Source organism: Parasteatoda tepidariorum, chromosome 5 (assembly GCF_982258835.1).
Source record: "Parasteatoda tepidariorum strain Cologne lab strain chromosome 5, Ptep-v5.0, whole genome shotgun sequence".
NCBI lineage: Eukaryota > Metazoa > Arthropoda > Arachnida > Araneae > Theridiidae > Parasteatoda > Parasteatoda tepidariorum.
In genome coordinates this window covers 103,469,502-103,493,357 of record NC_141759.1, presented here as the reverse complement: position 1 = coordinate 103,493,357, position 23,856 = coordinate 103,469,502, and the positions used below count along the sequence as shown (strand labels likewise).

At 30.7% G+C, this 23,856-nt stretch overlaps 1 protein-coding gene across 4 annotated transcripts in view; it reads right to left on the bottom strand.

Annotated features, from left to right (window-relative positions):
* Window positions 1-23,856, bottom strand: part of LOC107440642 (plexin-A2) — a 526,176-nt gene that overhangs the window by 161,589 nt on the left and 340,731 nt on the right. For 2 of the 4 annotated variants that reach the window (XM_043049324.3, XM_087164668.1), the window contains exon 1: window positions 17,880-18,390. The exons of 1 other annotated variant lie outside the window; for it this stretch is intronic. The gene's annotated coding sequence lies outside the window, so the exon portion shown is untranslated. Of the gene's footprint in view, window positions 1-17,879; window positions 18,391-23,856 lie in introns of those variants that run through there. One more of the 4 variants, XM_087164667.1, reaches the window with a different exon arrangement.

The window sequence follows — 23,856 nt, the reverse complement described above, 5'->3', positions numbered from 1 at the left end:
AGAGTGCAAGAATCTCACCAAACTCAGCTCAGTAGACACTCATGCGGACCTGTAAAATGATTGGTGCTTTCATACGCTACGGACGGACGGTACGCCGAAATAGATTGCCAGGGGTCTGTCCAGACATTTTGTGAAAGATCCGTTTTTGCAAAATTGTGAAAAAAATGACTTGTAATGTGTGAATGTAAAATAAACGTTAAGTCACATTCTTTCAACCAGAGTCCTGCTTTTGTGAATATGTGCAACTAGGGTCCTGTTATTGCAAAAAACTTTTTCAATGAGTTTTTAAATTGCAAAGACATACAAGATTACGCTCAACATTATAAAATTATAATAAAAAAATTTAATTTTAAAAAACAAACAGCAATTGCTGCTACTAAATTAAAGATGCAACATACAAATATTTGGTATTTAGCCTACACTGCTGAACGCAGATTATTAATTTCGGACGAATAAAGGAAGAAGCGTCTGCTGAAGACAAAATTTAGTTCGTTTACATCTGTCTTTCTTTTAACAAAAGAATAATGAAGATAAACAAATTTGTGAAAGGTCCGATTAAAAGATGAATTATTTTGGGAAGGGTCCGTTTTTAAGTTAAAATATTTCGTGAAGGGTCCGTTTTTATGAAAAGATATTTTGTGAAGGGTTCGTTTTTATGAAAAAATATTTTGTGAAGGGTCCGTTTTTATGAAAAAATATTTTGTGAAGGGTCCGTTTTTATGAAAAAATATTTTGTGAAGGGTCCGTTTTTATGAAAAAATATTTTGTGTAACGGATCCAAATTTCTTCCAAACAGACCCCTGATTGTGGTTGAATGAATTGTAAAAACGTTGAATAGAACAATGTGAAAAGCACGCTTTTGTGTAATACGTGGCGAAAATTGACACGGTAAAGAAAAAAAAATCCCATTTTCGAAACATTCAAAGAAAAAAGCGCCTTTAAGTGCTTTTAAAAATCGAAAATAAGCACCTTAAAGCACTTCTTAAAAACTCTGCGCACCATACACAGGTAAACAAGCCAATAGAAAATGTGTACGGACGACTAATATTTTTTAAATACTGGTTCCACGAACCAATGATTAAATTTTCCTAATTTCTCGTCTTCTTAACTACTTCCCTTTTCGATTGTATTCTTCCAGTACTACAAGGCAGGGGAGAGGGACCGAAAATACTATCCTTGGACGATACAAAGAATTCGAGAGGAAAAGAAAGAAAATACTTGGGCGATGTTAACAAAGGAAAGGAGAGGGGGGGAGAGGAGAGAAGAAAATAGCCGTGGACCTTGTTTAGAGTTTGTTGGCGAATTGCTGCGATTAGTGGAAGACTCGGAAACACGGAAAGTTGAAAGAGTGCCAAAAGATAGCGCGCGTTTCTGGATTCTATCAAGTCATAACAGTTATTATATTTAGGTTACTTGTCAGGAACAACCCGGATGTATAATGATGGAGATCAATAGTCGAAATCTGAATATTTATTGAAATAAGGACTGGCAACAAGAAGAGCCCTTCTTCAAAATTGTTTACTCCCTTTTCTTTCTTCCTCCTGTTCTTTTTCGGTTGAGGAAAGGTCAACACGATACAGCTTATCAAAAGCTTTTGACTCAGAATGGAAGATATTGTTCTTTTTTATTCGTTTTAGAAAAACCGTTTCTACGAAAAGTAGTGAATTGATTAGATTGGAATACACATTAAAATGAGTTGAACACACAATGACTCAGCAAAAAATGTTGAAAAAACATTAATAAAAGCGTTTTTATAGACTTAAAATAAATCTTTTGTGGGTTAATGACTGAAGATAATTTGAATTGGAAATGTTAGATTTCGATATCTGATACTTTTTTCCCAGAAGGAACTTAAAATAATAATGTATACTCAATATTTTGAACCAATATTTAAAAATTTTTTTTTTTTTTTACCTTACAAGTAATAACTTATATTTTACACGAAATACACCACTAGATTTGCTTTTTAATACAATTTATTTTGATGCACGAATTCCGTCGCACAATTCAGAATTAAAGAATTTTTTCTTCAAAAATAAGTGAAATTGGTACGAAGTACAACTTGCCGCTGTACAGTTTTTAAAAAAAAATGAATTTTTGAAAAAAATATCCGACGACGAAATCATGCGAATCGTACTCTTCAAATGCGTGTTTCGTTTCGAAATTAGGTTTTTGTAATAAATAAATAATGTATAAAAACTAAATAAAAAAATTAAGTACATCGAAAATAAGCAGGGGTCTGTCCAGACATTTTGTGAAAGGTCCGTTTTTCGTGAAATTGTGAAAAAATTATTCACATTCTTTCAACCAGGGTCCGCTTTTATGAATTTGTGCAAATAGGGTCCGTTATTGCAAAAAAAAAACTTTTTCAAGGAGTTTTTGAATTGTAAAGACATACGAGATTATGCTCAATACTGTAAAATTATAATTAAAAAAATTAAATTTTAAAAAATAAACAACAATTGCTGTTTCTAAATTAGCGATGCAACATACAAATATTTGGTATTTAGCCTATACTGCTGAACGCAGAATATTCATTTCAGACGAATAATGGAAGAATCGTCTGCCGAAGACAAAACTTAATTCGTTTATATCCATCTTTCTTGTTTTCTGCCCTGGAAAGGGTTTATTCGATTAACAAAATTATAATGAACATAAACAAATTTGTGAAGGGTCCGATTAAAAGAAAAATCATTTTGTGAAGGGTCCGTTTTTAAGTTAAAATATTTTGTGAAGGGTCCGTTTTTATGAAAAGATATTTTGTGAAGGGTCCGTTTTTATGAAAAGATATTTTGTGAAGGGTCCGTTAACGGACCCAAATTCCTTCTAAACAGACCCCTGATAAGTTTCCTTCCTTTAAAGTAACATCAATGTTTCACTAGTGTACGGTACAGAAAAATAAAAAAGGAACTACCCTGAATAACTTTTGATCAAATGATGGGCTTCACGTTCACCCCGACCTCAAATATGCTAATGGAAAGTGCAGACGATATTTTGAGTTACGAAATCAGGCTCACAAACGGTACTTTATCTGAATCAACGTACCTTTTCTTCCACGGATTTCTGACCCCTAAAATGTAAGGGGTAGCCGCGATCCGGGCAATAGGGTCCCAATAGTTTGGCCAGGAAAACGCCCCAAAGCACCGTAGTGAGTAAAAATCGGATCTTTTCATCATAAAATATTTAGAATAATCTGTTTTTAAAAAAAAAAAATTCTATTTGAAACTGTCGCTGGTCTTATATCCCAAAAAATTTGTTTCAGCGATGAAACGCCAGTAGTGTTTGTTGTAAAGGTGCTTAATTTTTTTACGAGTTAGCTAAATTTAGTTGTTTTTTTTTAAATTCAAAAAATATTATTGCAAAAATGTATATAAATGAAGGGAAAAAAATAATTACTAAAAATATATTTTAGAAAATTATTAAGATTAAAAAAATTAAATTTGGACCATCTAGAATATTTACAATAACAAGGGCGAATGGTAGAAAATTATATTTTTTGCGACAAATGCGTTACGACTAAAGCAAATCTTGTTACCCAAGTATCTTCTTGTTAGCCAAAATAAATGCTACTTAAAAAAATATTTTACAACCAATATATATCTTAGACACGAAATTATGCTGGACGTTAAGGACTAGCGACAACATTTATTTTTAATTAAATAAACGAAGGAAACAATAAACGAGTAACAATAAAAGAAACACAAAACCCTCCCCTTCTGGGAGCGTTCGTAATTTTTAAAGGCCTTTAAATGAAATATTTAATTAGCTTTTGTAGACAATTCAAGTGTTTTGCTTTCGTAAATAGATGTCAGGGGTCTGTTTAGAAGAAATTTGGGTCCGTTAACGGACCCTTCACAAAAAGTTTTTTTTTTTTTTTTTTTTTTTTTTTTTTGCAATAACGGACCCTATTTGCACAAATTCATAAAAGCGGACCCTGATTGAAAAAAGTGAGTAATTTTTTCACAATTTCACGAAAAACGGACCTTTCACAAAATGTCTGGACAGACCCATGGATGTATTTCATCAAGTTGTGCCCACGACAAATACTGTGAGACACACGTGACACCTTATATATTTCTAATCAAATTGATTGGAGAAAATAACTTGGGCTCTCATTGGACCAACGTTCACGAATCTTGTCTCTATAACAATTCAAGAGGCTGTTATTTTTCCGATATTAGCCCTATATAGAATTATCAGATTCACCCACTAGTTTTTATATTCATTATTCAGCGAATATAGGCCCTATATTTGCCCCATAAAAGTCAATATTTGACCTACATAGGACCAATATTAAAAATTCTAGACATCCCAATATTGGTCCCTCGGTCCATGTTCATATCGGATCCACATTGAGCGCAACTAGGGCCAAAGTAAAAAATGTCGCTGGGGATATTTTTCTTCTTTTAACTTCAAAAAGTTCAATTTTTTTTTCAAAATAATTTTTTTTTAGCAATTAATCAAAATATTATTATCTATAAATAATCTATTTAATAATCTACTATCTCTAATCTATAAATTATAAGTGAAACTGTTTCATAAAATAAATTAAGCAATTTAATTATGGCGAATTACCAATTAAATTACAATTATAATTGTTTCAAAATGTATGTTTTTTCCCCAAAAAATAAAATCTTACATCTCATGCATTTATAATTATTGGCAATGAAGCAATTAAGATGTATTTCAAATATTTTACGAGACACAGAAAGAAACAAGTAACATGAGATCCGTCTCATATAGTAAAAAAAACAAAAAAAAAACAAGCATTTTAGTAATTAGCAGACAGTTTAGTAGACGATAACAAATTTAGATTACAAAATTACTAACTTTTATTTTGGTTTTTGTTCCAGATGTGTGTCAATGGCGTAAGCACGACTTCTTTAGTATTTAATGAGGTTAACTTGTCAGCACGGGAACAGGGTGTGAAATCGAGATGACTTCTTTTTTAAAATAAAAGAAAAGAAAGCAGTTCCTATTTCATCAAATGTAAATTACCCAGCTCTAAGTATTTTTTTTTTCCTATTTAAATCCGGGAAGATGTATTTCTGATATAGGTTTTAACTCTTCTTTTTAAAACCATTATTCTTTCTTTTTCTTCTTGTTAACCGTAAAAACAATATATTTAATGTTTTAATAATAGAAATAATTTGTATTTTTAAATAAAGACATTTAGTGGGATTGGTACAACGGCGATTGATTAAGGTTAATAGGGTGCGTAGTCAGATATTTCAACAAAAAATAAGCACCTTTTAAGTAATTTTGAAGTTTCAAAAAATATTTTTCATCACTTTCCAAAAAAATAATAATAATAATTATTAGGATCTGTGCCGTAAAAATAATTATTTCTTCTAGCGTTCAAAGTTCTTAATTTATAAACATAAAACAATAAAATTCAAAAACATTTTCAAAACCTATACATAATCATGATAAATTAACTAGTTTGTGATAAATATTGCAGAGAAAATTATGAAAATCACGCATTTTTAGTAATTTAGAACAACATTCAATACGACAAAGAAATTTAAAAACCCTATGCACCCTGGGTAAGTGCCGATGCCCAATTAATCTAGCAATTTTTATTTTTATTTTTTTGAGGTTAAGCGCCATTGCTTGACCATTTTATACTATAGTATCGTTATCTATTGATTTGTAAAGTAACTACACAGATTGCATATTGGAACAATAGCAATTTATTTTCTTTACACCAAAATCAATTATAAGGTTTAAAATATTGGGAAAATATTTTAACACAAACTAAATATTTTCAATCATGACGGTGAAAAACCTGGGTTGACATATTTTCAGAGTGGCTTTTGAAAAGCGACATTAGACAAGAAAATGACCGAACTAAATTAAAAAATATGCGAAGCATGAAATTACTCTTAAGCAATATAATTTTATTTTATGACCGTCTTTAAGCTGTCGACCTAATTTTGAGTTTACAGCAATTATAGCAATGTTAAACTCCATAAGCACGTAATTTTGAGCCCAACCAATAAAATATATGAATTCCTGGATCAAGTACTAAGAGAAATTTACCTTCGTGGACTATTGGGGAAATAACCCGCAGTTGAGTTACATGGAGAGGAAAACCTCCCACGGTTAGACTGACAGCATGGGGACTCCAACCCATGATCTCTCTACCACTGAGAATATTTGACGTCAGCACTACGGTCTGCACTATCCGGGAGAGAAATTCGTATCGACCAGCCATCGCTGGTATTCGAACCCGGATAACCTTATTGTTGGGAGGTGAACGCTCTAACACCTGAGCCACCATGACTCAAGTAACGTAGTTGAGGTTGATATTTCAGAAATCGAAAATATTTCAGAAATTTAAGCCTAAAGAATTTCGAATTAGCATTTGTTAAAATTACTACATTATAGATAAGTTTTGGAATAAATTTATTTATAATTGATAAGCGATTCATGAATAAAATTATACTTTTTTAAAACTCCAATATAATTTTAAATCATATCAAAACCACTTTTCTCTTCAAATCCTCAATTAATAATTATTCAACTTCATGGTTTCCATGGTTAAATATTTTAAATGGAATTTATTAAATTACGTGGCCGACAAAAACAGTTTTCATTTTCCATTTGTTTTCTTTCTTCAAATTTATTTATTACAAATTTTTTTTTATTTATAAATTTAATACAAATTACACCTTTCAAATAATCTAAATTCAGTGAAAAGCAATCATTCAAATATTTCCACGCCTTCATTAATAAATTTTTATAAATGAAATATATAAATAATTCTTAGTAAGAGGTGTGTTTAAAAAAACAAAAAATACTTATCAAAAAGAAACTGCCACGCAAACAAGGTGATGCATAAATTCGATTAAAACCGCGGGAAATTTATCGAGAATTGTGGCAAACAAGAAAAACAACTTTCATCCTTTGGGATGTTTATTTTTGAATGATATTAAAGGTCATTTATGAGTGCATAGATCACGTGTTACATTGACGATATCCATTATCTGTGACTTTTCAACAAAAAAAAAAATCCTATCCTAAAGAAAGCGATTTTGTTCCGGAAATTCGAATTATTAGAACGTAAGTTATTCAGGTGATAATTTTTTTTTTCTTTTTCTTCCTGTGCACTGTACAAAAGTATGATGTGGCTTATACTTAGTAAAAATATAAAGGTAAAACAAAACTAAACGGATGCAGAGAAATTATGTCTGACGAAATAAACAAAAGAAAAGAAAAGTTAAAAGTTTAATTATAAATGTAGCATGGGCAACCGAAAAATGACTTAATTTTATTCAAAGAACAAAACAAATTTTACAGCAGGATAGTTATAAATAAGTCATAAACAAAATGTGCCAAAACGTTAAAAAACAAAAAGAATGTTTTAAACAAAATATGCATTCAGTACATTTAATACACAGTGCGCGTAGCCAGATTTTTCAACAAAGAATAAGCAGCTTTTAAGTACTTCTTAAGCACTCAAAAATATTTTTTATCACTTTCCAAAAATGTTTTTTTAATTAGGATCTGTGCAGCAATAATAAAAAATAATTTTTTACTATCTTTTTAAGTTTTTAATTTATAAACATAAAATCAATAACATTCAAAAACTGTATATAATCATGATTTAAAAAAAAAAAAAAAAAAAAAAAAAAAAACAGTTTCTGATAAATATTGCAAAGAAAATTGTGAAAATCATGCCTTTTTCGTAATTTAGAACGATAAAATCGCCACGGCGAAACGATACGATTTTTATACGATAGAAAATTAAGCACTTTTTACAAACCCGGAATTTAAAAAAAAGCACATTAAAGGGCTTTTCAATAATGTAAATTAAAAATAAGCACCTTTAAACACTTTTTAAAGATGCTAGGCACCGTTTAACATGCATCTTTATATATATATATATCCTTTTATTAATGAACGCAAACCATTACACTCACATGAATAAAAACTAAATCAATGCAACCTTTTATAAAAATTGTGTTTATCGACAATTCAAAGCTCTTTTAAATAAACATTATTTTTGTATCACTGATTAAACATGGTAAACAGCGGGAGAAGGGATAACACGGGAAGCAACATTCAGTGACTCACAATGCAACAACTGATAAGATGTTGCTTTATCTCGAAGGGAAATGCTATAACAGTGAATGAACGACTTATAAGGAGTTTTTAATCCAAGAATGACACTTATCTATGTTTTGATGAAAGGAGTGAGGGAAAAAAGAAAGGATTGTTCTATGAATGATCGATATAAATTAGGGATACTACCACCCTAGAAGAAATCGGTTTCTTCCTATCGAACCGGAAGAAATGGGGAAAAAATAAATAAATATATAAAAATTAAAAACTCTTTAAAAAAAAAAATCAATTGTTATTATTGAAATCTGATTTAAATAATAACATTAATGCCCAACTTGTTTAACAGGGTGCCTAGTCAAATTTTTCAACAAAAAATAAGCACCTTTTAAGTACTTTTTAAGCACTCAAAAAATATTTTTAATCATTTTCCAAAAAAAAAAAAAAAAAAAAAAAAAATCATAATTAGGATCTGTACAGTAATAAAAATGTTTTTTTTCCTATCATTTAAAGTTTTTAATTTATAAACATAAAATCAATAAAATTCAAACTCTTTACATAATCATGATAAAATAACTAGTTTCTGATAAATATTGTAGAGAAAATTGTGAAAAATCATGTATTTTTTTAATAATCCCGAACGACAATCGACACTGTAAAGAAAAAAAACCACCATACGTTAGTGTTAGCACATTGTTCGAGCAGCGCGATTAAGTTCCTTTTACAAATTATCATCAATACATTTAAATTTTAATGGTATATTGTTGAAAAGCTAACCAGCCTGTGTAGGGGTTAGGGGACTGGCCTCGCATCAGAAAGGTTCTGGGTTCGAATCCCGAGCAAGGCATGTATGTTCTTTCATTCTCTGTAAAAAAAAATTTGACAAGGTAAGAAGTGTTTTATAACGATCCTTTTTCTTTTCTTTTTTTCTTCAAATGACTTTTGTTACATCTTGAAATGTCAGGTTTTCAAACGACGATTCTATTTTTAAACACAAATAATAAATGAGGTAATAAATACCGCGTATACAAGAAATACTAAAAAGTATCTCAAAAAACACAATGATCACGTTGTGAGTCAAATGGCTTCAAAATACACCGGAAATACTAACACGGAAGTATAGACAGTAAAGAGCTGGCAGCGAATTCTAGTGTAGAAAACAACATCCATAAAAAAAGCCAGCCATTCCAAACTTTTTTAAAGGGTATTTCTTTTTCTTCTTAATTTTCAAAATTTAAAACTGTCTTCTGTTCATTTGAGTGCTTTGCGTGTAGGCTACTATTTTCACGCCTTTACATCAAAAATAAACAAACCACAAGCTGAATTACTTTTGAATAAACCATTTAATTTTCAGACAACTAAAAAAAAAGAATATGAAGAATCGAAACATCTTATATTTAAGCTTTAGCGTTCTCTTTCAGATTGTGGCGTAACTCCCTCTATAAATATTAAATACCAATTCACTAGTATATATGACATGTTAACTTGATTCTATCTTGATGTACCTTTTTGATAGATGAAGGTTGACGTAGTCTATTAAAACATACCCCTCATTGGTGAACCGGACGTGATATGAACTTGCCAACATCGATGGATGGGCCACATTAAACAGCTGATTTGCTTAAAATATAGCGCTACAAAAAAAAAACATTCGATGGAGTAAATTTCCCGGCCATGAAACAAAAATGAAGAAAAAAAAATAATGAGCGAAATGATATAATGAGCAAAAAAAAAAAAAAGAAAAAATATGAGCAAAAATAATATAATAAAAAAAGGACAGCTTAAATCAACTAGTGGTATTCGTTCATCAAATTCTATCACAGATAAAATTCTGGAAGGGGAATAATGTGGCATAGTTACAGCTATAATTATTAAATACCAATTCATTAGTATATAAGATAAACACCAATTAAAACTAAAAAAAACTCAATTATGATACTAAAAAATAAAAAATCCGAAAGCTAAATTTAGTTAAAAAAAAGATTTCTTAAAGAATATTTAAAGAAAATTTTATCGAATGATTTAAGATGTAAATTTTATTTTATGCAAAGAGCAGTCTTTTATTTGAATTTAATCGTAATATTTAGATTTCTGTAGTAAAAAACTAAAGAGAATGTAGTGAATTCATTACAGCATGAGAGGAAATTTGTGTACTTTAGCGGCTGTTAAAAATTGCCGAAAGCGTGGTTTCATAACATTTAAAAGAACCCAACAGGGGTAAAAATTAGACATTCCTAGTATTTGAAAAATATTTTTGTTTTAAGTTTTGATCCATACTAGACAATAAAAAAAAAATTCAAGCACAAAAGGGTAAAAAAGAGTTGAAAGTATGAACGCGAACATATTTGTGAAATAAAGAACAATAAATGGAAACTGAATCCTATTTACTCAACGTGTTTATCTTTCTTCCCTTTACAATCGTCTGCGAAACAACCGATTTCTGAAAAATATCACACAGCGTGAGTCACGGAACGTTAAAAATAAAACCTCATTTTTATGATGACGAAATATCACAAGTTCCTACTTAAAAAGAATAAGAAAACCTGTTGAAGAGATCGACTACTAGAACCAGCCAGAAAAAATATGACGCAACTGACGTGGCGCGCTGATTTGCTTCCGAAATCCGATCGCCAGTTGCAAGCGATAAATATTTAGGTTGTCTGAGCAGAAAGCCACACCTTTAAATCATTGTTCTCCAAAACCCGTAAAAGGAGTAAAAACTAACAACACACGAACATATAATTATTGAAAGAAAGCTATCAACATCGATTCTGGAAAGCTATTATAACTGAATCGTTTATTTCAAAAACTAGTTTCAGGCTATCCCCCCCCCCTCTCAAGTAATATGGAACAAAAAAAATTAGCTTTTTAAATTGGCAAACGATACAAACAGATGAGACAAATTAATTTACTTAAAATCTCGTAAAGTTTACGGAGGTTCTTAGAAAAAAAAATTAAAATAGAATTTTTTTAAACAAAATTTCCGGTTTTTAAATAAGAACATATTCCTTTGATGTTAACGGAGAAACAATTTTTTTTCATCAACAGTTAGTAAAATGAGTTAATACCGTCAAAATGTTGAGAGAGAAAATGAGATAATTTTTAATAAATTAAATGTCATTACGTAGAATATGACGACGCTATTCAAAAATTGTCATGTATTTATATTTTATAACCTTCGTTGAACAGCCGACCCAAACTTCGGGTTTACGACTACTAATGTTTAACTTCGTAGCCTTGTAATTTTGAACCAGATCCAGAAGACAAGGGAACTCTTGGATCAAGTATTGGTAGAAATTTGTCTTCGTAGAGCACTTTTTAATGGAACTAACCCCAATTTGCGTTAGATATAGGGAAAGACCACGAGAACCCCCCCCCACACACACACACGTCTACTCTAACGACAAGGGGACCCATAATCCGTCTACCACTCAGGATATTTTATCAGCACTATGGTCGGTGCAAGCCGGATGCGGAATTCGTATCGACCAGCCAACACTGGGATTCGAACTCTGTAAACTTCGTTGGAAGGCGAACGCTCTATCCCCCGCTCTATCCCCTGAGTCGTCACAGGGCTGTCATGTATTCAGTAATAAAGCGACCAGTAATGAGTTAACAATAAATAAAAATTTTCTAAAAAAATAATTCCAGATTTCGCATTTTTCATTCAACTCTCACCAAAAAATGACACATTTTATTTAAGCTACGACAAATCTAAGTAATTCACAGAACGATTTGTAGAAAAGAAACCGTAAATTTGGGGTGCACGACTTGCGGTCCGCGAGAGCTACTAAAGACAATGAGAAAAGTTTTTTTTTTTTTTTAAGTAAAAAATTTTAAATCTTACAATTGAGTCACCACTTTCTGATTATGTCAATTTGGACAAATTCTATCGTAAATCTACGTTGTTTTTCCATTGCTTTTTTCAAAGATTATTGCTGCGAAATTCTGCATAGTTTAAAAAAACTCAACATTATCAATACGCGAATTTTGAATTAAAGCAATCGCTTTTTCACTCGCATTATTGTTGCCGATTTCATCATAATAAATTCCAGTGACGCTTCGATCGTTTTTTAGTTTATAAGTATAAAACGATCAAGTAATAACAAGTTATCTTTCCCTCGTTTTGTCGGCAGTTAGTGCCATGCATTTGTAAACGATATTGTAATAGAACGTAATTGCAATAAGAATTAGAAAAGTGGATGAAAACTCTAATTTTTAAACTGCTCACTGTTTGTTATTTCGTTTTGAAATTCTCGCAGCATATGGGATCTTTTTAGAAAGAAAATTTTTTCCCACATAAAATTCATATAACTTCTATAAATGGAAATAATATCGGAAGTATAATACCAAATATAGACTATTATTTTGTACTATATTTAATTTTTAGTTTTTTAAACCCCATAAATCGCTTTTGTATTACTCTTTAAACAAGTATATATATATACATATAATTCACACTTTCATTCCGTGAGCATTACTTCAGCCTCTTTTTCTTAAATTTATTTATTCTATTTTAATAATTTTCTTTTTATCCTTTTCCTATGTTGATAAAAAGGAAAAAATATTGAATAATTTGAATGAAGTTTTCTTTTTTCAGCAAATGCATTACTAAGTTTACTGTAAAAAAATTTAGTTCTTAGAACACCAAAGTTAACACAAAACTTAACAAATTTGTCAACATGACTAAACATGCGTGCGGCCCATCATAAGTCAACTTGCTGTGCAAGTGGCCCTTCACTGATAAAAGTTAATAATACACCCCTAACGTAAGCAGTTGTCAAATGCAACAGACATCTAATTAATTCTCACATTCAGTCGTCACACCAAAGCTAGATGCAACTGAATATACAATCCTTATACAATACAGAATATTAAAAATCAATACAGGTCTACTAAAAGATACAATTGTTATTTAACAAACGTAAAATAAAACTTCCACAAAAAATACCTGTTACGTAAGCGATCAAATTATTCCAAACTGTTTTAACGCCAATATAATGTTTGCTAATCCAAAAACAGCACCTACATAAAATAGCATTAAGCCACACTTCCTATTAAAAAATTCTTTGAGGGAGAAAAAAAAACAGCCAAATTCCAATCCTACTCGAAACTGACCTCCCCAAGGTCGCTGTACTTGCCCCGTCGATCGAATGATAACGCCGCCTCGGCTGCAATTAATTTTTCCCAAATTCTTCGAATGTTGCAAGACTAAAAATGCTAAAAACGTTCTGCCAAACAATCTAATAATCCCTATAGATTAATTTCTGTCAAAGGTTTCTGTTTGGCGCATTTATTTATTTATTATTCTCTTTTTCGGAAAAGATTCATATAAAATAATTTTCTGTACTATGGATTTTATGAATAGGTGGTAATTCTTGATGACAACTCAAGGAAAGTCAATCTATATTTCTCCCCGAATTCTAATTCATTTTTCTATAATACGTGGCATGTAGCTTTATTACAAATAATAAAATATTTTGCCAAACGATTTAATCTCACTGGTAATTTATTTATTTTAAGATTCCAATAAGACGAAAAGCTTTAGGTAAAATTATTTCTTTTACAGGGAGTTTATGAAATAGTCTTGATAATTCAAAGAGAAGATAATCCACATTTTTTTCATAATTCAAATTCATTTTTCATAATAAAATATTTTGCCAAACGATTTAATCCTCACAAGATATTTATTTATTCTAAAATTCCGGTAAGACAAAAAGCTTTACATAAAATTTCTTTCAGTTACGCGGATTTTATGAAATAATCTTGATAATTCAAACAGAAGATAATTCATATTTTTTTCAAAATTTAAATTCATTTTTCAAAATAAAATATTTTGTCAAACGACTTAATCCTCACAGGTTATTTATTCGAAGATTCTGGTAAGACGAAAAGTTATACGCAAAATTATTTCTATAACACGTATTTTAAGAAATAGTCTTGGTAATTCTTAGAGAAGATAACCCACATTTTTTATTTTTTCAAAATTCTAATTCATTTTTCCAGAAATTTTCGGAATTCTGTCTTACTGTAACAGGGTGCGTAGCCAGATTTTTCAACAAAGAATAAGCACCTTTTTAAGCGCTCAAAAAAATTTTTTAATCACTTTCCAAAATATATATATATATATATATCATAATTAGGATATGTGCAGTAATAAAACTATAAATCCAGAACAATAGAATGAAATAAACATAAATTGAACAAAATGCAAAAGCATTTTCAAACATTTTACATAATTATGATAAAATAACTAGCTTACATAATTTTGTTGGAAAAGGCTAACGCAATTTATTTTTTTGATACTATGGATATTATATAGTCTCAAGTGTTGTCTCAAGTAACAAATCATAATGATGTCAACAATTCAAAAAGATGTTATGGATTATTCATATTAAAAAAAAATTTTCCTTTTCATCTTTGAAGTTCCTATTCTGATCATAGATTATGTCACTAATACTTCGTACTACATAGATTATGTAACTGATAGATTTCAAGTAAAGAAATTAAGTGACAAGATAACAACGAGCTAAAATTTACAAGCAGAAATGTTATTATTTTTCAACAAAACATTTAATTTTCGGAACGCTTTTGAAAGTATCGCGATATTGATTGGAAAAAACATTGCATCACTTAAATCGATTTTTTTTGCTTACTATTGACACATAAATGACTCCTTATACGAATAATTAGTAAATGATATGCAACTTTTTATTATTTAATTTACATTAAAAGAGGCCCCTAAAACTTATGCATCAAATGTTTGTAAACAAATAATTTTATAGCATGAAGCAGACAACAAAGTCAAAAGAAGTTATTAATTGAAAAAAAAATCTCTTAAAATTCTAAAGATTTATTTGGAAGTAGCTTTTTTCTCAACTTTTTCAAAAATTTAAATAAATATTTTGCTGTTTCTTTAGAAATGTTCCAATCATTAATTTGAAACTAAGGCTTATAGTATAACAATTAAATTGAAATATCAAAGCAAACTGACCAAATTTAGTTTCAGTTTTTCTGCTAACAGAAATTCATAGAAAAATCCAGAGACACTAATAATTCTTAAGCAAATATTGTCTGACGACAGTTTTTAAGAGAATCAACAATTTATAAAAGGTTCTAGACAGGGTTGCAAACAAGCCATCTTTTTCAATACAAAATAAATAAAAAATTAAACCGGAAGGTTTTTATTGCAAATATTAGCTGTCAAAAAAAAAAAAAAAAAGGTCTTAGTTGGTTTCTTTTGTAATTTTTTTCTAATCATAATAACATACAAGTATTTTATTTTATTGTAGACTACTCAATAAAATAATATAAGTAAAATATTTTACGATATTGTGCTATGTATCAGATTTAATAATGCAGCAAAATGGAATATTTTATATATTTAATAGCTAATGTGATGAATGTTTCAAACTATGAATGATTTGTATTTAATTAAACACAATGGATTGTAGTTTTTTTTAATAACAGAAACGAAATTAAATTTGTAATAGTTCAAATTTTACTGTGCTGATTAACTTTACTATTCATGATAACTTTACAATTTCGGATTATAATTTTAGTATAAAGGACATATATTTATCTATTCAAATTGCTTTCTTTTTTAATATTTTGACATATATTTTTAACTTTTTCTCAATGACATATATTCCATTAACAGCATATTTTTAAGTATTTGTGGATAAATAATGTCTTAGATTTAACTGATTTACACTATCTGATCTGGTCAAAACATAAACAATGATTTACGCTAATTTAAAACTCTATTATCTTAAAGACTTTAACAAAATAACTCTACTGTTTAGCATTTGCAATAAAATGTTTAGGGAACATGGAGGACTTATTGAATCGACAGATTTAACATGCAGCAGTCACCATTTACTACACGAGGAGTCTTCGGCCAGCTGGGTTTGAACCCACTAACTATTGGACATGGGCTCAGTGCCCTACCAACCCGGGTAAGTACATGGAGATAGTACTCGTCAATGTTTTTTAAAAGGAATGTGACACAGTGATTTCCAAATAGTGTTCGCAGATATTTCCATATTGTGATCTGTCACGCCAACTACAATTGCCAAGGTGCCAAATAGATTTTCAATTTGCTAATGTCTTATGTTTGCCTAGAGGTGGCTATGAATTATACCTTTCGAGGCGGTCCCTATCTGATGTCTGCTTTTAGTTTCTAGTGGGATACTGCTCACAAGTTGCCAAGACTAGGCAATTATTCTGACACTGATCAAAATACAGAAATCTCCCCCAAATTAAGAACTAGGCTGATGAAATAATTACATTTTTAATTCATTCACTTAATATTTTAAAAACTGATAATTAATAAAATTTAGATTATGTCATATTTTTAAAATAATTCTTTTGTTTCTATATTCACAGTTGCTTATTAAATTTATTCATTAAATAAATTCATTCCCCCAAAATAAACTATAATTTAGGGTTCCACGGCTGAAAAAATTTGCAACTGCTGATCTAATGAATCGGAGAAAAAAAGTCTTTGTGAACTAGAATGCTAGACAATCAATTTTAATTTTTAAAAAAATCGAATTATTTAGCTTAAATTGATAAACATTTATACAGCAAAATTATGACACAAGTTATATTATTTCAAATATTTGTATTATAATAAACACTTCATAGCATATTTTGACAATATTAAACATTATAGTTTTTAATTAAGATTCTAAAATACATAATTCAAAAACGCAAAAAAAAAGAAAGAAATGGCATGAAATTTCATTACAGCAGCACATTTAATTAATAATATAACCCTTTTCTTTACGTTCAAAATAAATAAAACATATTAAATAATTTTTATTCAGGAAATATGTCAGTCAACACATCGTAAGAAAATCTTTTCCCCATGTTACCCTTCTTTAATAAAGGAAATTATTATTTTTTATAAGATATGCCAGGCAGGATTTCTATAAGTAACCACAACCTGCTTACAAAAATTAGTTTAATAGTTATAAATTCTCGTTATGAATAGTCTCTAGTAGAGGAGAAATGCATACACAAGTCTCCAATTTATTTCAGCCCAATAAAAACTTATTCATGCTACTGTTTTTACATTTAAAAAAACCAAAATTTCTAACAAGAGAGCTATAGGAGGATTTTCATTGCTTCAATGCATCATAAATATATTACAAGTAGAAAAATACTCTTGTCTTGAAGTATGTAGATAAAGAAACAGGTAAATTATTAATATTGAAAAGAATATAAGACCTGAGTATGCTAAAATAATCAGGTACCTCTACACTTAATCACTAATTTCCTAAAATTTTTGTTTTCTATCAGCATCCAGAGCACAAGACTCATAATTTTTCTTCCTTCAATTCGTTCGAAAATCGAAGTTTACTCACAATTCGTTCAAAAATCGAAATTTAGATACAAAACAAATAATAGTCATGATTCAACAATAATTATTAAAAAATACACGTCGATTATTTTTTAATCATTTCGTGGAAAAAAAAGAGTTTATATAGGTAAACTTAAGTTAATTCAAATTTTTTTCTTCTTTAAATCACCTTACTTTAGTCACAAGTTTTTTTTCATTTAATTTAAAGTCCATTATTTTTTAATTACATATTATTATCGTAGTTACTTATTATAATTCGTGGTCGTGGAGACATCGTGTATAAAATCGAAATAATGTTAACGATCTACATACCAATCAGAGCAAGTAAAAAAGATTGTGTTTACGACTGACTCGAAGTAAAGCAACGTCAGAGGCGCACCTGTAACGTTGCTGTTCATGTTTTGTTAAATAAACACTAGGAATTCATATGAAAGTGATGCTATCTTACCTTTTTAGGTTCGATAAATAATCCTAGGTATTAAATCCACAATTCTGTTAATCTAAACACAGTTAAAAATGAAGTAAGAATCACAGGTGTCGCAAAGAAAGAATATCAACAACACGTAAACCAGTTCACGGGGGCTGCAGAGAAAATTGATGAATGAAAGGAACCAACGAACCGAATCCACCCTGGACAAGCGAAAGAAAATCCAACAGGCTTCACTGACATTCGCTGCATAGAGCAGCCATCTTCGCTCAGTGTCACCGGTCGCTATGGTAACCACGCCACGCTCCCTCTTCTACGCATTCTATCACAAATCGATAATGCACTCGCTTTTCGAATAATTCTTAAGAAACGATACAAAAATGTTCGAATCTAAGACATGATTCGGAATAAGGGAGGAACTTATTTCTTGGGATTACACAGCTATCCACAAACGCACACTTCACGAGCTAGCAGTTAGATAGAGCAACAGGCGGCCGACTGACGTAGGCAGGACCTCTTTCGCCCAAGAAGTGACGTGACCGATGACGTAAACTCTTTCTGCTGCCCTCTTTTGGAAGAAAGATGAAGTAGAACGACGTGAGAGAGAAAACAACAAAACGATAGGGATCTTCGTCTCCGCACGATTGAACTGCGGATTAACGTTAATTTTGTGTTCAAGATGTCGATTTTCATACTTTTAGTATTTTCTATTTATTTTTTTTATCGTTTACTCGCGATAGTAGGTTACGAATTTCTCACATAAAAGTATAAAAAAATCCCATTACTTAGAAATAAGGAAGAAAATGAAACAATTTTCCTCAAATAAAAAATTTTTTTCGCTCCACGCAGTTCTATAGAATGAAGAGATCGAAAAACAGTATCGTCTTCGGTTAATTAGTGGATTCTATAAGTTTGGAAAAAAATCGTCAATAAATTATTTAGATAGAATCATTTAATATCGTGAAAATAATTACTTGTAATCGTGTAAAATAATATCGTGAAAATTATTACTTGAATGAATGTTGTGATAGTTGTTTAAAATTATCAAAAAACTTGTTAGTTACATTCACTAAATTATTTAAATACAAGAAAGGGTTTAAAACTCTAATTCATGCAAAAGATATTGCAATTTCAAGTGCCTTTTTGCAAATGTTTTCACACTTTTATTTTATTACCGTCGTTGAACAGCCGACCCAATTTTTTGGGTTTACGCCTACTAATGTTCAACTCCGTAGCCTTGTCATTTTGAACTAAAGCAGAAGACAAGGAAACTCCTGGATCAGTATCCCAGAGATATGATTTGTTGTGGGAACATGGAGGACTTTGAGACTCGACAGATTTAACGTGCACCAGTCACAATTTACTACACGGGGAGTCTTCGGCAGGCGGGGATTGAACCCACGACCTCTTGAACACGGCCCCAGTTCCCTACCAACCAGGCTATCCCGGGCCCGTTTCACATTTAAAAAAAAAAAATGACAGTTTAGATGCTGTAATGTAATGACTGAATGATTTATTAAACAAAGACTTAAGTAATAATCTTAAAGCTGATAATTTAAGATACGGAATCAGGCCTAAAAACACTTTCTCTAAAAATAATATACCTTTTTTTTTTATCCTCAATTTACATTCGGTAGCCACAACATACGAATTATGGCATCAATAGTTAGGAAAGAAAGCGTCGAATAAAAGATAAATAAAGCCCAATATAAAACTCTAGATTAATAATATATACTATTTAGACTTTAAACCAAACTTTCGTGACTAAATACAAAAATCTTTACGCCAAATAAATCGTAGGCTAGCAAAAGAACGATAATTGTTTTTACACATTTTCTCAAAATTTTTAGAAAAAGTATAAGTAAGTAAAAAAAATTTTTTTTTAATGAAACCTTAAGGATTTCACACAATTTTCATTGATAAATAAATGAAACGAGAATAGTATAAATCAATAAATTTAAAAAAAAAAAAAAAACAGGCAAGGGCAATTTGTTACTGTTAAAGCATTCGACGCAAATTATACAAATTAAAGAAACCTTTAAATCATCACTGGACAAAAACCAAAGAAAATAATCTTACTAAGACAAAATGGAAAATCATTTTGTCGATTCATTTAATGCTGATTGGCAAACAAATAACAAAAATTCTTTTTTGCGCAATATATAAATTAAAGTGGTACGTTATAAGAGTAGAAACTGAATCTGATCAAATTGACTAAAGGACAAGAGGCTAAAATTTATACTAATCAGATAATTTCGTCTGACATTCGACAAATTTGCATTCGCCTACTTTGTCGAATGTCTTGTAAATGTCGCTTTTGCTAATGAACTTCCTTTGAGCAACAACTGTTCTTTTCATTTTAGCTGCTAAAGGTCCTTTTGGTAACAGTAAAAAGTACAATTCGTCGCAAATTACAAAATTAAAATAAGATTCTTCGAAAATTAGTCAAATTTTAACAACTTTTCTGGAAATTAATAAAATTTTAGCAAATTTAAAAATTGTAGAAATTGTTATTCGTTCTACAATGATAGACAGTTACTTTTTACTTACTACTCGTCAAAAAAATAAAAGTAAAAATAATAATAAATAAAAAAAAAATCCTGAATTGGGTACTTGCACTTCGAGAAGAAAAAGATCAAACAAGCCCTCACATGTGATCTATGACGTCAGCACCAGTTTATAGCCAATAAACAAAATGTCGCGTCAAAGCTGAGCTAAGTTTTTCCACATGAGTTAGAATGAGTTAACGTGAAGTTATTTAAATACAGCGCCGTTGTTGAAGTATAATTTTTTCTTAGATTTATTATTTGTTTATGTATTTAACTGCAACAAGTGATATATTTTTATTTCACGTACCTGGCAACTTCGGTGCATAATTCATGTACTTACTACATGGCTTTGTGCCTGTCTTTGTGTTAAGTAAGAAATATTTGGTGCAACAATTGAAATCATTGTGAAAGAATCTTTGTGAAGGGATATAGAATGTATCACTTAAGAGAATTAATACTTGACGGGGTAAGTCAACTAGAAATAGAATAGCCGTCGTTGTCGTTGTTAATTTACGTCGCACTAGAGCTGCACAATGGGCTATTGGCGACGGTCTGGGAAACATCCCGGAGGATGATCCGAAGACATGCCATCACAATTTTGATCCTCTGCGGAGGGGATGGCACCCCCGCTTCGGTAGCCCGACGACCTGCGCGCGAAGTCGAGCACTTTACGGTAGCACAGTTTAACGAGGACCAATACCGCACACCCTCGGTCCCTACGCAAACTGATCCAAGTGGTCACCCACCCGCCCACTGACCACAGCCAGTGATGCTTGACTTCGGTGATCTTCTGGGAACCGTGTCTTAACGATCAGTCCACAGCGGGACAGAAATAGAATAGAAAGAACAGTTGCTAATGTAAACAAAGCCATGTTTTAACAACCAATCAGGTCAATACTACGTCACTAGCAGGTATACCATTGGTTTAAATTTAGAATTTTATTTGGCTAATTAAAAAAAGCGGGACATCATACAGCGGGAGAAGCAATTTGGTAAAATCTCTTTTAGCTATATAAATCATTTAGAACTTAAAGAAAAGTGAGTTTAGAAAAACTTTTTTTTATATTTTATATCCGCCGTTGAACAGCCGACCGAGTTTTGGGTTTACGACTACTAATGCTCTATTCTGCAGCCTTGTAATTTTAAAACAATCCAGAAGACATAAAAAGTGCCGAATCAGTACCCCCAGAGGTGTTGATTTGTTATGGGAACATGGAGGACTTTGCGACTCGACAGATTTAACGTGCATCAGTCACCATTTACTACACAGGAAGTCTTCAGCCGGCGGGGATTGAACCCACGAACTCCTGGACATGGGACCAGAGCCCTACCAACCAAGCTATCTCGGCTTTAGAAAAATTTAAAGAAAATCATAAAATTTCAAATAATGAAGAAAAAAATTTTAAAAATATCAAATTATTGCAAAATAACTCAGGATTACGCAATAGACCATAATTTGTTTGCCTTTTGATATTTTGAAAGCAATTTTTAAGCATTTGACGCTTCCTGTTTTCCCGAATTACTCATGAAGATGAAACAGAATTTTGCCGTGAAAAGTTTCCCTCAAAATTCTCTTTTTCCATCATTGCTAATTTAAAATTTAAAGTGTAGAAAAAGTGAGTTCAGAAAAAACTAGAATAAGCAAGCCACGAACTTTCGAATACTGAAAAGAAAATTTTAAATTATTCAAATGAAAATAAATTATGAAAAGATAACTTAGGATTGCGCAACAGTGAAGTTCTCTTCTAATGATTTGTTTGCATTTTAATACTTTGAAGTATAGTCAAACCCCGCTATAGTGAACATCCAAGGGACCGAAATTTCGGTTCACTATAACCGGAAGTTCACTATATCCGCACTGCATTTTTCCCAACTGTTCCCTTACATGACACATTATTTAAATAAGTGAACCATAAAAAGAAATACAAAAAAGATTAAAAAACAATATGTAGTAACAAAAAAAAAATGTGTTAACTTTTATTTATTATAACTCTCCGTCTTGCTCACTCAATAGATGGCTTTAAAAATTGGAATATGTAATTTATGTAGAAATTTCAAAATTACCAAAAAATGGAGACAGAAAAAAATTCATAATATCCAATTTCCTCTTTTCTTTTGGTTATTATTTTTTATTATTATTTTTTTCTTATTGTTATTATTTTTTTCTTATTGTTATTATTTTTTTCCTCGTACAAAAAAATAATATATGCGTATAGCAAAGCACGGGAGCGAACATTTTGCTCACTATATCCGGGTGTTCACTATAAACCGTGTTCGCTATAACGGGATTTGACGGTATTTTTCTCAGCAATTGAAACTTCGTGATCTACTCTAGGTGTGCCTGAACTTACTTTTTCTCTCTTTTAAATTAGTAATAAATGAGAAAGAGAATTTGCGACGAAAAATTATAATTTCGTCCCTTAATTTCGCAGCTCATTTGAAAATAACACGGATTTCACAGAAGGAAGGGAAGAAAGAAAGAAAAAAAGTGTTCGCAATTTGTTACAGATTTCCATCCCAGATAAATTTCGCGGACTATTTAGGAAGAAGAGAAACTTTCTGACCTCGTTCCTTGTTCTTCACTCATCACTCCTTCAGATGTTCTGTGTTTCGACCTTTGACACCCCCTATCTACAAAACGGTTGAAGAGGGTTTAGTCACAGTTGTTCCCTCCGTTTTCTCCATCGCATCGAAATATTAGTGATCAAAAACTCAGTTTGAAAGATGTTTCAGTCTATTTATATAACTGAAACATTGTAACGCATTACCCTATATCATTTCGGAACATTCAACGTATCATCTCCGAGACATGTTAAAACTTTTATGTTGTAAACATAGATAAATTGGAACATGAAATGTGCTCCGAATTGGCATTTTCCTGCTGAGTGCTGAAAACTCATGTACAAGGGACTCAAGATAAGGACTCAAGAGTTTCCCAGGAAATCAGTAAGAATTAGAATTAGTTGAAGAAATTATTTTCTATACTGAGTACACTTTGATATTAACCTTTTTTTTTTTTTTTTAAAGAGAAAAATCAATTTTAATTTTTATCAATTTTTAGTCACAGTCACTAACCCTGTCTATCGTGTCTTAATTTCTTTACTTAAAATATCATCTGCATCTATTCTTCTGCATATTTAAGGTTCGGCGCCTGAGCTATGAAGGGCGTCACAGGAGTCCTTTTTTTTAAGGGGCAACGAAGTTAAAGTACAAAGTTACACTGAATTTCACTCATAGGAAAAAATATTTCTTAAATTTGCAAAAAGGTTAATTAATTTTATCTTATTTCTTGTTTTTAACTTTAAAGAATATTTATAAAAATAATTTGTAATTTTTAAAAATTATAAAATAATTGTAAAATAATGTAATAAATAATAATATAATACTAATGTCGTGTTCAAGGCCGGGATGGCCTGGTCGGTAGGGCGCTGGGCCCATGTCCAAGTGTT